Raw genomic sequence first — 15,445 nt, forward strand, 5'->3', positions numbered from 1 at the left:
TGCCAGGTGTGGCCAGTAACCCTGTGCTTACCTGGGTTCACATCACCTCGTGCACTGGCCCCAAATCCCTTACCGTGTAACTCATTTGTGTCATCCAGCAGCAGCTGGCAGATCCAACTGTAGTCTTTTTTGTGTGTGTGCATTGCTCAGGACAGAGCAGGACCTTTAGCTAAGCTTGATAATAATCTATCTTTATAGAGCCCTTATTATATTTTATGCATTAGAAAAGATGTGCATTCTCTGTTTTAATCAACATAACAATCCTGAAGTGAAGTTTCAAGTATCCCAAACATTAGTACTGCTAAATATTCATTAGTTTTACATGGTGAAAGATGAGTTTGAAAAATGCTGATAGTCTGAACAGCGATGTAAGTGGTAATTCTCCAAGAAAGGAGTCCACATAGAATTTTCCAACCTTCCTTAGTCATAGAGCAACTTGGAGTAACTGGGTATTTTAAGGAACACAAATCTGAAACTTGAGCAGATGGGATAAAAGTGAATCAACATATAACATGGTGTCCTGTGAGGAGTGATCTAAAAAGCATATGCAATAGGTAGAGTTTAAGCCATCATATTGGAATTCATGCCACTGTCTTTGAAAATGGACACTCATGATAAACATGGAATGGCCAGTGACTCCCGAAGTTAACTATGGTTTATCCTTAGACATGTGGCATCTACTTTAAAACTTCCCAGAGAAGTCTGTGATGATATCACAGAAGCAAGGAGTTTCATCTGCTTCTCAATCCCAGTCACATATGCAAGATGCTGAGCCACTGAGATGTTCCCAGGTCACCCTTCTGCTGTGTCCACCTTCTTTAAGACTGTGGAAGGTTCTTTCCTGAGTGCAGCAATACATGCAGCCCAGGACCAAAGCCACTGGGTATATTAACCCCAGGACCCATACAAGTTGCAATCTAACCCTCTTTGCAATCTAAACCTTCTGTTTGTTTTTCTAAATTTGCATCCTAAACACACCCCCCATTCCCTTTTCTCCTTCTGATATCACCAAAATATTTCAGTCTGTTTTTGTCGCACTTATACCTCTTATACAACTGCATATTCATTCTGCTGAAAAACTTTGAAGAACCCCCATTTGTAATTAAAATATTTTACATCTTCTTAACTCTCTAGTGATTCTGGGTAGATTAAAATTGACCAAATATTTAGGACTTGGGACAGGAAATTTCTTTTCATATCACCCAACATAAAGGTAGTTTTAGTTAAACTCAATACTCAACTAAAACCAGGCCTCTATGTGAAAGTGATGTAATCAGGGTATGATAAATCATTTATTCATTAAATTATATATGCATGAACAATTGTAAGAAGGTGGCAAACTTGGGTCTGAGCAATATCCAACTTACATCTTAAGTTGAATGGTTAGGCCACTCAGGATCCTATTACTGCCCATATTTCACATTGGTGAAAATAAGACACAAGGAGGTTAAAGCAGGAAGTCCAGCCAAGCTTCCAGAGTCTACAGTGTTAACAAGGAATTGTCAACAAACCCTTTTACCATTTTTAGAGTTTAATTGCCACTTCGATGATGATGGGCTTGATAAGCATGTGGCATTTTCAACTGAAATAGCACATGACCCATGATAGGGCTGCCTTCCTGCCAACTCTTCAGGAGATCCTTGGAAACATTTTGCTATGGATGAAATTTGTTAATGGAGCCATGTTATTATAAGACTAAACTTTTAAAAAATTGAAATATAAAACTTGGAGTTATTTAAAATGCTTTCATCCCAAATAATTATCAAAAAGCTACAGAAACAAATTATTGCAGCTACATTTTACCTAATGAGAACAATTTTCTGGATAAATTTAATAAGAGAAAATCTACTAGATAAACATAAGACTTATTCTTTTATCTCCTGACACAAATAATACATATGGTTAAAATGGCATGATAGAATATTTTTACTTTAAAATTTTTTATTGGCCCAAGGTGGAAAGGGCAAACTATTAAAATGACACATGGCACATCTTTCTTTTGTCTTTATTTTTTTTTTAAAGGTAGCAATTTCTGACCACTAAAGGGAAGGGCAAGAAGATACCCAGAGCAACTCTGAGGGTCCCAGAGCTGCAATGATGCCAGGCTGGAAGGTGCAGGAAGCCTCCTGTCCTAACCTGAGTGTGTCTTACTTTTTATGTGCATTTCACTTCATAAAATCCAGTGTCAATAGAACCCATCGATAAGAATGATTCCAAATGGGTGCACTATGTTTTATGTAAGTAGCATCCCTGAGATTTCACATCTCCGCTCCCCCAATTCCAAGTATTCATTCTCCACAAACTTCAGCTGTGACCAGGAGAAGCCTGCATGGCATGTGGTGAGGTACCCAGCCACTGCTGAAGGCAGCCCACCCATGCCCCTGGCCCAGCCCTCCTTCCCTGCACATGGGATTATGGAGATGAAGCCACAGAACACTCTGGAGTCTCCAATGCCTTGCCATGGATGTCTCCAACAGTTGCAACCCACCCTCCCCACACACTTTAGGGAGGGATCTGAAGACCAGGAAAAGGTTTCCTTCTGGCCACAGTGACCAGTTCAAATTGAATCAAGTCTACACTGACTCAAGGGGAGCATCTCCATCTATACTCTGTCAAGGGGAACAAGTTCCCATCTACATTGGCCTAAGATCAAGTGGGTCCCCATCCACCCTGGCTCAAGGTGAGCAGGTATACACAGTGAGTAGTAAAGGAAGGCACAGTGGTCCAGGCCTTGTTGAGGATGACTTCTGGGTTCTGGCCCTTGCCCTGAGGCCTCCCTCTTAAAACAAAACAAAAAACCCAAACAACAAAAAGTCAAAACTTCCTTTTTAAAAATTTTAAACATCAATTTTATTATACTATTTGGGAAAAAAAAAAAGAAATTAAGGATAAATTTCTCCCAAAACATGGGAGAAAGGACAAACAGCAGGGCAGGGGTAAGTGTCCCAGGGAAAAGTCTCTCTGATGTGTTCCACTGGACAGTCTCTCTGATGTGTCTGCAGGTGGGGCAGAGGAGTCTTCTGCTGGATGTAGATGCACAGCTGCCAGGAATCGGTGCGGAGAAGCCTGAGCCAATGGGCACACCTCGCTCCCACAGCATAAAGTCAGCATCCACACAGCTCAAGGGTCTTCTGGCTGTCCGTCGGTTCTGTCAGTCTGGGCTGGGCGTTTCCAGTGGAACCATTCTCTTTCTGGACTGCGACTAACTGAAGCAGGGGATGCAGCAGAGGTGCCTAAGGCATTTGGCGATCCTCTCCTCACTCTCTTCCAACTCTGGCTGCTGTCTAGGGGTTGGACCGTGAAGGTACCTTGGGAGGAGGAGAGGCTGGGCACAGGGTCATGCTGGGAGGCTAGGTTGGGAGGGGGTTTGTCCTCGTGGAGGAAGTGGAGACGGATGGCATCTACGCTGGCACCTCTAGCAGCCTTCTGCTGGGGCTGCTTGGCCTCAGGCTACTGCTGCTCACAGGGCAAGGGAAGGGCAGGCTCACTGGGAAACTTCTTGGGGTGGGAATCTGCAGGGCCAGGTCGATGCTCGGGCTTCACCTGGAGTGCTCAGGTCTCCACCTGGGTTCTCTGGCTCTCCAGGATGCGGTAGGTCGCCATCGCGTCGTTGAATTTGCGACTCGCCACAGACACCCAGGTGTTATAGTGGTCAAAACCCATATTGAGCATTGTTTTTAAAAAATTGCAGGATCCGGGAGTTTGGGGAGTGCCTCACTAGGAGGACTGCATGAAGCTTCCTCGCCCTGGCTCAGCCAGGGGTGCCCCAGTACCTGGTTTATGGTGGGCTTCCGCTGGGTTCCATCTGCAGTATGTCATGGATGAGGCTCTGCGCGCTCTTGGAGACGTGCTGGGAAATATTGACCAGCTTCTTCACCTTCCTCTGGCTTCTTGCCCAAAATGGGCATCTCCCTGTGAGCATGGTGTAAAGAATGATATCGGGCTCCAGACATCTGCTGGGGGGCGGGGGGCTCAGATGCCTTCTCACAGACGATTTCAGGAGCAACATAGAGGGCAGTGCCCCCGAACTTCTTCAGCTTCTTCCTAGCTGTGAATCTGGTGCTCAGGCCAAAGTCGATGAGTTTGACCTTGCTGCTGGTGTCCACCACCACGTTCTCGGGCTTCAGGTCCAGGTGCAGGATCCCGTTTGTGTGGCAGTGCTGCATAGCCTGCATGATCTGCCTGAACAATCTGCAGGTGTCCTCCTCCTGCATGCCATCAGTTTCTGCGATGAGGTCCCATAGCTGTTCCCCACCTACACGCTCCATGATAAGGAAGATGTAGTCCTTGGTTTCAATGACCTGGAAGAGGTGGATAACATTCGGGTTGTCCAAGTCCACCACGATATCTGGTTCAGTTAGGTAGGGGAAGTTCCAGGCTACTATTGCCAAGACCACTGTCCCAGTGAGGAGATGGCAGGCGAGTTTCACCTGCGTGAAGCCCCCGTCCCAATGTCCTGCAGGACCATATCATGGTCCCCGAAGGTAAGTTCAGACCAACAGCTCTGCCTTTGCAGTGCTACACTGCTCTCACTACCCTTACTCATCCTAAACTAGAACAGGGATGCTAGGTACTAGCTAAAAAAATAATAATAAACTAAAACAATAAACCAAACCAAAACCCCAAAACACAAAACCAGAAACACACAACAGGGGGGAAAGAAAACCCAAATCAAAAAACCCAATATTCAGGACCACAACCACCAGCCACCAGCCACCAACCACCAACCACCACCAAACGTGCTATCTGGGAGTGGGACAAGTCACCATCAAGAGCTTCCTGTACTTATGGACAAAAAAACCCAACTGCAACCACTCTCTTATATACCAGCAGTTTGAAATTCCTTCCAGTGACTCCTTGTGAAGTCAGAGAAAGAAATGACCCTGCCACACCTGGGCATAACTCCCAGTGGTCATCTCACTTTAGGGCCTCCAGGACCTTTCCTACTTTCATAATACGAATAAGAGAGGATTCTGGGACATTTTTCCTTTAGTGGGTTATGGAGACTGATGTTTACTTGTTTAGAAATTAAAATTCGTAGTATACTTCAGGGATCTTTTCATTTTGAGTCTGAAAATCTGTAATCACTTTGTGGCTTTGAAAGATCTTCTCGTATCTCTGTGCAAGGTTTCCACTTCTTTGCTGCCCTAAACTGAGCAGCTTTCCTCCACTGGGCCCTTGCCACATGGTGGACAACCTCACTTTGGGCAGAGCAATGGAGTCAGTCATCTAGGAACTGAGACCTCTGGAACTGTAAGCCCAGTGAAATTTTTCCTCCTCCAAGTTGTTCCTGTTAGATGTTTTGGTCACAGAGAGAAAAGAGCTAATTAAAACACATCCATACATCACTGCACCCAGCTTAACCAATGGATTTCTGTGTGTGTGTGTGTGTGTGTGTGTGTGTATGTCCAAGTGCAGTACTGGGAACTAAACCAGGGTTTTGCATTTGCTGGAGAAGCTCTCTTCATGTGCACATCCCATCCCTGGGGTTTGGGCTTCCTGGCTTCAACAGCTCTCAATCCTGTTACATGGAGATTGAACTGTCAACAGGAATTTTGGAGGGATACACTCATTCAAACCACAGTACAGGACAAATAAGAGCGTAGGGAGTTGGTCCCCACTACATGTGCCCTCAGTGAAGGGGAGTCCTTCAGGTCCTTGGTCTAGAATTTCAGCAAGTAACATTTTGGGGAGCTTTTTACTTGGGTTGATTATGGAAAAGGGAGAAATTTAGAGGGGAGCAGAAACAGTGGGCAGTGTCTTCATTTTTCTGGATTTGTGTTTCTAAATATCAGTGTACCTCAGACCTTCCCAATGAACTTTTTATACATTTGATCTTCAGGACTGAATCTTCATTGATTCATAATATTTGAGGTGGGTCACTAAGGGATTTTGAGGCAAATTACCTGAAAATAGTTCAGAAACTGGCAAAGGTGCTGCTGTCCAAAAATTAAATCATTTTACTTATTCACTTCTTTGGCAAATATTTAGTGAGCCTTTAGACTCACCCCATTTTCTCCCTCAAGAAGCCTGGAGCCTGATAAGGAAAATAAACAGGAAAATAGCCAATTTAAGTTCAGCAAGATAAATGCTGTTATGGTGCAGGAATGGGGTGCCAAGAGGAATGAGGCTCATCTAACTCATCCCAAGGATAAAGGAGACGGAGGAGATGGTATCTGAGCTGAAACCTGAGAGGTGAAGTGTGAGCAGGAGGCTTGAGGAGTTGGCCAGTGTGAGTGTGAGTCAGGGGTCTGGGGTAGGAGAGGGGGAAATGTGAAAGGAGGGTCAGAAGGTTAAACAACTTGTGAGACACATTTTCAAGTCTCCAAGAGCTTACATGATGCTAACAAGGATGCTTAAATGTTGGCAAAATATTTGATAATAGATGAAGAGCAGTGACTTCCTGGGAAGACTTTTGATGAATTACCAAGTGAACAATGCAGTCACATCACTGCTATAGGACTTCTCTGGAGAAAGTATCTCATCTCTTCCAGCCATAAAATTCTGTGACCTATGATCTCTTTCTGTAGTGGAAAGAGAAGGCTTCATAGGAGAGATAGGGGTTCTATTGGGCATTGAAGAATGAGTAGATTTTGTGAAGTTTTGTTTTGATATAATTTTAAGCTTACAAAACTAGTATAAAAAATCATTATCCTAATTAGGTTATACTCCATGTAAGTATAATGTCAGAATACAATCTACTATCATGTATACCTAAAAAAAGAACAAATAAAAAAAACATCATTTTATTCTGTCTTATGTTCATGTGTGAATATACAACCAGTGTAACTCTACATCATGTACAACCACAAGAATGAGAAGTTATACTCCATGTATGTATAATATGTCAAAATACATTCTACTGATGTGTATAATTAAAAAGAACAAATAAAAAATTAAAGCTAAACTTGGTTAATATAAAAAAGAAACCCCCCACCAAAAGCCAAGATCTAGAAAGACTGAGGAAAATCAGAGAGGTGTTTTAAGTGATAGGACAATTTTGGAGATGACTAAATGAATTGTATGAATCTGAATTGGATCCTATACTGGGAAAGGAAAACCTACAACAATTGAGACAACTGACAAAATTTGACATCGATCAGTTATGTCGATGCTAAATGTTGATTACTTTACTGTGAGATGTAAAAATAAGTTCTCTTCCTGGGAATACATGCTGAAATATTTAGGAGGAAAGAGCACACTGTCTCCCTCTTACTCTCGAATGGTTCTGAAAAAAAATTGTGTGTGTGTGCCTGTAGAGAGAGAAAGAGAGAGAACACAAAAGCAAACATAGCAAGATGTAAACAACCAATGAATCTGGATAAAGAATAAAATGTGTTTTTTTAATTTGTTCTCTTTTTTTAGGCATACATCGACATAACTGATCTATGTCAAATTTTGTCAGTTGTCTCAATTGTTGTAGGTTTTTCTTTCCCAGTATAGGATCCAATTCAGATTCAAACAATTCATTTAGTTATCTCCAAAATTGTCCTATCACTTAATACAGCTCTGATTTTCCTCAGTCTTTCTAGATCTTGGCATTTTGTGGTGGTGGGGGGGTTCTTTTTTATATTAACCAAGTTTAGCTTTAATTTTTTTATTTGTTCTTTTTAATTATACATATTAGTAGAATGTATTTTGACATATTATACATACATGGTTGTATTGTACAAGATGTGGAGTTTCACTGGTTGTGTATTCACACATGAACATAAGACAGGTTCAATTCATTCTACTGTCTTTCTGATTCCCATCCCCACTCCTTTCCCCCAGCCCCCTTGTCCAATCTGGTGAACCTTCCCTCCTCACTTCCCACCTCCTGGGAACATTCAGCCTTTATTTTTGGGGGATTGGCTTATGTTATGGTTTGGATGCAAGGTGTCTCCCAAGAGCTCACATATGAGACAATGCAGGAAGGTTCAGAGGAGAAATGTTTGGGTTGTAAGAGTCTTAACCCAACCAATGAATTAATCCCTATTGGAATTAATTGAAGTGGTAGGGTGTGGCTGGAGGAGATTGGAATTGGGGTGTGGCTTTGGGGTATATATTTTGTATCTGGAGAGTGGAGACTCTCTCTCTCTCTCTCTCTCTCTCTCTCTCTCTGCTTTCTGATCACTGTGATGTAAGCTGCTTCCTCTCCCACCCTCTCCCACCAAGATGTTCAGCCTCACCTTGAGCTCCAAGGAATGGAGTGGGTTTCTCTGCACTAAGATCTCTGAAACTGTGAGCCCTCAAATAAACTTTTCCTCCTCCATAATTGCACTGGTCAGATCATTTAGTCATAGCAGTGAAATAGTTGACTGAAACAGTTTATTTCACTTAGCATGACAGTCTCTAATTCCAACCATTAAACAGCAAATGCCATAATTTTATTCTTCTTCGTGGCTGAGTAATATCCCATTGTGTATATGTACCACATTTTATTTATCCATTCATCTGTTGAAGGGCACCTAGACTGGTTCCATAGTTTAGCTTTTGTAAATTGAGCTGCTAAGAACATTGATGTAGCCACATCACTGTAGTATGTTGATTTTAAGTTCTTTGGTACATGTGGAGGAGTGGGATAACTTGGTCAAATGGTGGTTCTATTCCATAGATCTTGGCATTTCTGAAGAGCACAAAACAGATATTTTTTAGAATGTCTCTCAATTTGAGTTTGTCTAATGCTTCTCTATGGTTAGATTCAGGTTATATATTTTTTGGAAAGAAGGAAGGGAAGTTAGGTTGTGTGCCCTTCAGTATACCATAGGAGGAGGCACATAATATGTTTGTCCCAATACTGGTGATACTTTTAACATAGATAACTTAGGAGGTATTCACTAGATCTCTTCACTATAATGTTACCAATTGTTCATTTCATAATTAGCAAATATTTTATGGGAAGTGCTTTGATCCTAGTTACACATTTTATTCCTTATCAAACTTTCATCTGTTAGCTTGAGCATTGAATGAGGATTTTCAAATCCATTTTTGCCTCTCTATTTATGTCACTACATCTCTATTACTGTTCAGGCCTTCCAATTTCACATTTATTTACTTATATCAATATGGATTCATGGATTTATTTTTTGATCTACTGTAATCCACTACTGTCATTATTTATTCTGGTGCTCAGATTATCCCTGATTTTACCATTAGAGTCCCTTCAGGCTGATTCCTCTGTCCTGTTAATAGTCTTCATTATACTTTCAATACTCCTCTATTTGATGGAACAACATTCTACTCCAGGGTCTTTTCATATATTCCCTGCTCAATCCTAGAATTTACTTTTTTTCAAGAAGACACTGATTCCTAGTAACAAAACCTGGATGTCCATGTTGCTATTGGGGTGTTGTTGTTTCCAGATTTCCTCAGTGGACAGGGTTGTTTTAAAACAACAACAACAACAACAATGAGTTCATACTGTTAATGTTGGATTCTAGTCTTTCTTGATTTCATATTTGTAAACTCCAATCTCCAACAGTGAGAAACCTAACTCAGAAAGAATACTTTTTAAGCAGAAATAAGGAAGTTTATCTGACCTTGAAGAATCTGTGAGACATCCAGGTGAAAACAGGTCTGAAACTGAGTTATTTCTACCAAAGGAAAAATTGCCTCTAAGTCATCGCAATTTATAGAGTGGTATAAATGCTAAGAAGGTTGCAGTTGAAGGATCCATGTGGGATTAGAGATTTTATATTCACATATATACCTTCCATTTTCTTCACAAAGCAACAGTCAACGCTGCCTTCATTGGTGGAGGACAGGGGCCTCCTCTCTGTGAAAGATGATTACATTGATGGGAACGACTTCTTGCTCCTAACCTCGAGATATTTAAGATTCACCTCTTTTTGAACTATTTGTGGTATCCAGTTTCCATACCAGAGACCACAGGCTTGTCAGTACATCCTATGAAACAAAATTCTCCTCAAAAGTCTCTTTCTCAGTAAATTTTGGTAAGGAGTTCATCTGTCAGGTTAAAAGGTATAACCTCTTCCAAACATAATTGCTGAGCCTTTGTTCGGTAATCAAGAAATTTCTTTTCATGACCTGTCTCCTTTTTTTTTTTTAATCTTTCTAATCATGGACAGACTTACAATGCTAGTCATTGTTCAGCAAGATGCTTTTTTCTTTTTGCTCTTTTTGTGATCAGTTGAAGAAGACTTGAGACTGCAGAACCAAGTGCCAGAGTATTGGGCGACTGTGATTTATTTTTCAGTGTGTGGTGAGAAAAAAACCATCTCAAAGCTTTTTACTAAGGTGTGTGGGGGCCACAAAATATTTCCAGGTTAGGCCAATGGCTATTTACTTCTTATTGTTGGAGAAGGTTCATGGTGTATTCCATGAACAAATTCTCTTGATCTCTGGGCACGTTGTTAATTGGAAAGAAAATTTTCTGGCCAGGCACAGTGGTGCATGCCTGTAATCCTAGGGGCTCAGGAGGCTGAAGCAGGAGGATTGCGAGTTCAAAACCAACCTCAGCAAAAGTTAAGCAACTCAGTGAGACCCTGTCTCTAAATAGGACTGGGGATGTGACTAGTGTTCGAGTGCCCCTGAGTTCAATCCTGGTACAATAAAAGAAAATTTTCCCTCTTTCAAGAGAAAGTAACTGAAAAAAAAAAATAATGCTTTAACTGCAACTCTAGCCCAAAGACACAGGCCATTATTAAAAAGTTAGAGTACTTGGAGGAACTTTACCTGATCACACAGAAGTTTTCAAGATCTTGGGGAGGCCTGAAAAATAGTTCTGAAACAAAGGAGTCAAATTCACATCAGGACTAAAGATTTTTCCTTTTAATCAGAGGGACAGGACAGGTTGTCACTGGGCTGGTTTCTGACAGTAATATTTCAGTGAAGACTATTTCTGGTACAATTTTTTCTTTATATGTGAATTAGGTTTTTGAGTCAGAAACAGACTAATCAATAAGTCAGACATTGCTTTCTGGGCTCTGTTCCCTCTCTCCTACAATCTCCTCATCTATTCCCCAAAGACTCCATTAATAAAGAACTCCCTGCGTTCTATAATAATTTTGTAATGCAAAACTCAAAATAATGTAGATAAATCACTAAACATAGTGTGTCACCTAGAAAATGACCAACATTTAGCAGTAATTATTATTATTTTGCTGTTATAAATGTAGCTTCACAAAACTGGATTTTAGAAATGCCTCATTATTTCCTTTAGATCAAATTAAATTCAGTCTTGAGTCTCTTTCCTGCTGGTTGGCAGGAAGTGTACTTTCAGTCATTATTAGATGACACCCAGCCCAGTCCTTGGGGCCTACTGGAGAACAGGCTGATGATCTAAGCACATATGGCCACTTGATGTTAGGGAGTCTGTCATCTCTGCTTTGCTTGGTCCTTAGGACTTTCACCCAAAGGCTAAAATCCCAGCCTCCACTTAGCCCCTCTCTACTGAGGTTCTTTGTCCTCTGTGTGGTGCCAAGGGTGGGGGGCTCAGTCCCAGTTCCTGAAGGACCCTCAGAACCAAGCTTGAGGGTTCCTTTCTTCTGCTGCTTTCTTCTCCACTCTTTACCCTTATGTCACATTTACAAACTCTCTCTTCCTTTACCCTATGGTAGGATTGCCAGATTTAAGAAAAAAAAAAAAAAAAGAAAAACAAAACCAAATCACTCAGCATTTACATTTAAATTTCAGCCAGATGTGTTGGTGCATGCCAGTATCTCAGTGGCTAAAGGAGGACGCTGAGACAAGAGGATCACAAGTTCAAAGCCAGACTCAGCAATTTAGTAAGGCCCTAAGTAACTTTGTGGGACCCTGTCTCAAAATTAAAATAAACAAAGTAACAATAAAAAAACCCCAACACATAAAATAACAAAAGTATAAAATTATTTAATTAGATAAATAAGTAAATAAAAATCTTCAAATTAATAATTAGTAATTTTCAAGTATCAGTATGTCCTATGCAATGCTCTGGTTATCCTTATACTAAAAAAAAATTATTTACCTAAAATTCGTATTTAACAGTATATCCTGTGTTTTATCTGGCAGCCTTACTCTAAGGGTTCTTGTTTTTGAAAGGGTTAGGAATGAATGTTATGGGCATGGTTGAAATTTTCTGTAAAACTCTTCATTGCTATTAAGAGAATAGCCTGCATAGGCTTGGGAAAGTATAGGGGAAACCCAATGTGCATAAAATAATCTCATCATCATTATCATCACCATCCTCATCAGGGTCCACAGTGACTTGCTGCTTGAGTTAATCTCCTGGGAAAGGCAATCTTTCCTGATTACAGTTTTTAAAATTTTTAAAAATTTTTAAATTTTTCCACATTTTTATTAGTTCATTGTAGTTGGACATAATGGTGAGATTTCCTGCTACTCTTCAATACAGTTTTAATTGAGATAAGGGAAAAGAAGGAGGTAGGAGGTACCGGAGGTCTGCAAGCCGGATCAGAGAGCAGGAAGCAAGGAGAAGAGATGCAGAAAGGGTAGGGCCAGAAAGGCAGCTGTGTCCCTCCCAACATTGTGACTAGCTTCACCGGAGACTTAGGTCAGCACACCCTGCGAAAGCATGTCAGAATGAACCCTGGCCACCACCACACCAAGAGCTATGTAGCCCTGGGCAGATCACTTGACTTGTTTCTACATCTCAAGCCTCTCTTATGGGATTCATACCTAGGTGTCCACCTGAATGCTCACATGTGCCCCAAAGTCAAATGTGCTAGTGTGAACCCACCGTCCTTCCCTCCAGATCTGCCCTCTCTGTGTTCTCTGCTGTAGTGAAATGACACCATATCTGTCCAAGTTTTAAGGCAGATACTGACAAGTCACCCTAGACTGACTGTAACACCTTACCCAGGTGACTGCTAGAGGGGATCATCTGGCTGGCTGAGCACGCGTCCCCTTCCTCCTCGCTACTGTCAAGGTGGGGGACCTTCTCAGACAGAAGAGGCATCACCTTTTTCTCGAAGGACAAAGTCACTCTAAGATGCTCAGAGAGAACAAGAAATGGCTCTTCAGTATGTTTGGAGGTAAAACAGAATTAAATGCCCTCCTGTATTTTTACAGTGACTTTCTGATAATTCACTCTACCTTCTTCTCTTGAAGAGACCTGAACCTGTCTCTGTTCCTGTCTATCAAAATAGTTTAACAAACAGAAAATCATTTACTTTCTTTTTCTCCATGGACATTTTACCAGAGGATATTGAATAAAACTAGAGTGCCAGGTACAATTCTAATGGATATTTACACCCTGGGAAACTTCCTGTGTCTTTCAGAACTTAAAAATACATGTTAAAATACACCACAAGGGCAATCTCCTTAACAATACCCCAGTGAGCAGAAAGTTATTTTAAATGATTCCATTGAGATCAGAACCTAACAGGACAAGGTAAGAAAGCATCTGAAAAGAATTAGCCAATCTTCCCTGCTCTTGAAATAGCCTTCTCTTCTCCAGGAACTTAGAAGAAAGCAAGCCAAATAACAGAGGAATGGATGAGAAAGCACAAATCTACTTCATGGTTCCTGCTTTGAAAGATAGAAAAAATCATTCATAATCTCATGCTCTTTTCTCATTTTGTCACAGTAAGGCATGTGGCAAAAGCATAGGAGGAAAAACAGGGTCATTACCCATGTTTGAAAAATGGTTAAATTGTTGGGGAAAGGGGAAAAAATTTCATCTTAATAATCCCAGAGAAATACAACCTAAGTAAAATCATTTCAGGGTGGTTCTGGGTCATTCAAACCCAGTCAAGGGAAAGGTTCAAAATGGCCTGTAGCAGTTAATGTCAATTTGTTACAAAATCATCCTAGAAAAAAAATGTATCCTCCCCCACCCCCACACCATGCTTTATATTTCTCCATATTTGTACTTATAAAGTGATATGTGTTTAAAATATTATATGAATTTTTGGCACTCAAAATGTAAATTTTTGACACTCTCCCAACAAAAATTCAAATCTGAATTAAGTTGGGATCTTTAGCCAACTGTGCTAGGCACCTAATAAATGTTGTAGGATTCAGGATTTGAAAATAATTGCATCAAGAAGGCAAGTGTTTTCTCTTTTTTTTTGAGCTCCACAAAAGTCTAGTGTGTGTGTGTCTGTGTACATGTGCACATGATCCTTCCTTTTTTTGGTCTAACCATCTTGCTGTATGTCTCTCTGTCCTTTAGCTAGGCAAATGATCTAGTTTTGATAAATGCAATACCAATACTGGATATATTCAGAGTTGGTTGGTGTGTTTGATGATAGTGTTCCTTAGGAAATGTTTATGAAGTGCCTACAAAGTGCTAAGTACTTCCTTCATGACACTCCTGCTACCTTGGAATTTTGTCAATTTTACAGGTAAAAAATAAGTTTAAGTGACTTTCTCAGGGTCACATTTGACCTCCAAATGACTAAGCTCGGATTCAATTCCAGAATGCCAAATTCAAAATCTCATGGTCTTCTTCCAAGGTAGTGATGACTACAAGTGGTTAGAAACATGAACGTTGGAACCAGACTGTTTGAATCCTGCCTCTGTTGCTTTCTAGCTGCTAAGTCATACAATGTGTACAAAGCATTTACTCCATTTGGTGTTAAGACTCCAATATGTATGGGTCATTGTCATTATTATCTAGACTTTGCCAAGAGAATCAAAACTTGACTCTCTCAGGGCACATAGAAATGCCAGCAAATTTTTTTCTAGAAGCTGGTTGACCCATGATTAGCACCAACTACTCCACCTCCCCTTTTTCTATCTGTTTTTAAATAGGAGTCATCCCAGGTATGAAAAAACAGAATCCTACTGGATTTTTCCAAAATGTTTTTAGGCTCCAAAGAACTGGCAAGCCTGTGTTTACTTTCTAGATTATTCAGGAAAACCTGTGAACCGGGTGATGGTAGGATGACTTTTCACTTAAAATCACCCCATTCAACATCATATGGATATATATTTTTCCTTCTGGAAAATATAACGTTAGTATCTAAATGCACCTTCTCTGGATGTCTCCTGCCACAGCGCCCGAGTGAGGGGCTTTTCACCTCAGAATGAGGTCATAAACATGCAATTACTCTTCTCCATGGAGTTGGCTCTACCAGGCTCATTTACAAAGTTACTCAGCTGTGACTTGGCCACTTAAATAAGCCTATTGCCTAAAGATATTTCTTGCTTCAGCCATTTACCCTCAAGAACCATGTTCATATTACAGAGAAATACAAATACAAGTGTGTTCTGCACTAGCAGTGCTACAGAGCTATATTTTGTTGGTTGTAAATTATATCTGGTCTTGGGGGAAGGGAAAGAGAATCAACCATTCCATATTCTATGAAAGAATTTCATAAGAAATATTAGAGTCTCATAATTTGAAAGTCTCATATGCTACTTTTATTTTGTTTTGGCAGACTTTAGAAGCAAACAATTCTCTGGATACCTAAAAGTAATGCCTAGGTTTCTGTTTTTACATATTTAAGCTATGCATTTAGATACAATTCAAGCATTCCAGGGTGTTAACGGTGTTTAC

Source organism: Sciurus carolinensis, chromosome 5 (genome assembly GCF_902686445.1).
Source record: "Sciurus carolinensis chromosome 5, mSciCar1.2, whole genome shotgun sequence".
Taxonomy (NCBI): Eukaryota; Metazoa; Chordata; class Mammalia; order Rodentia; family Sciuridae; genus Sciurus; species Sciurus carolinensis.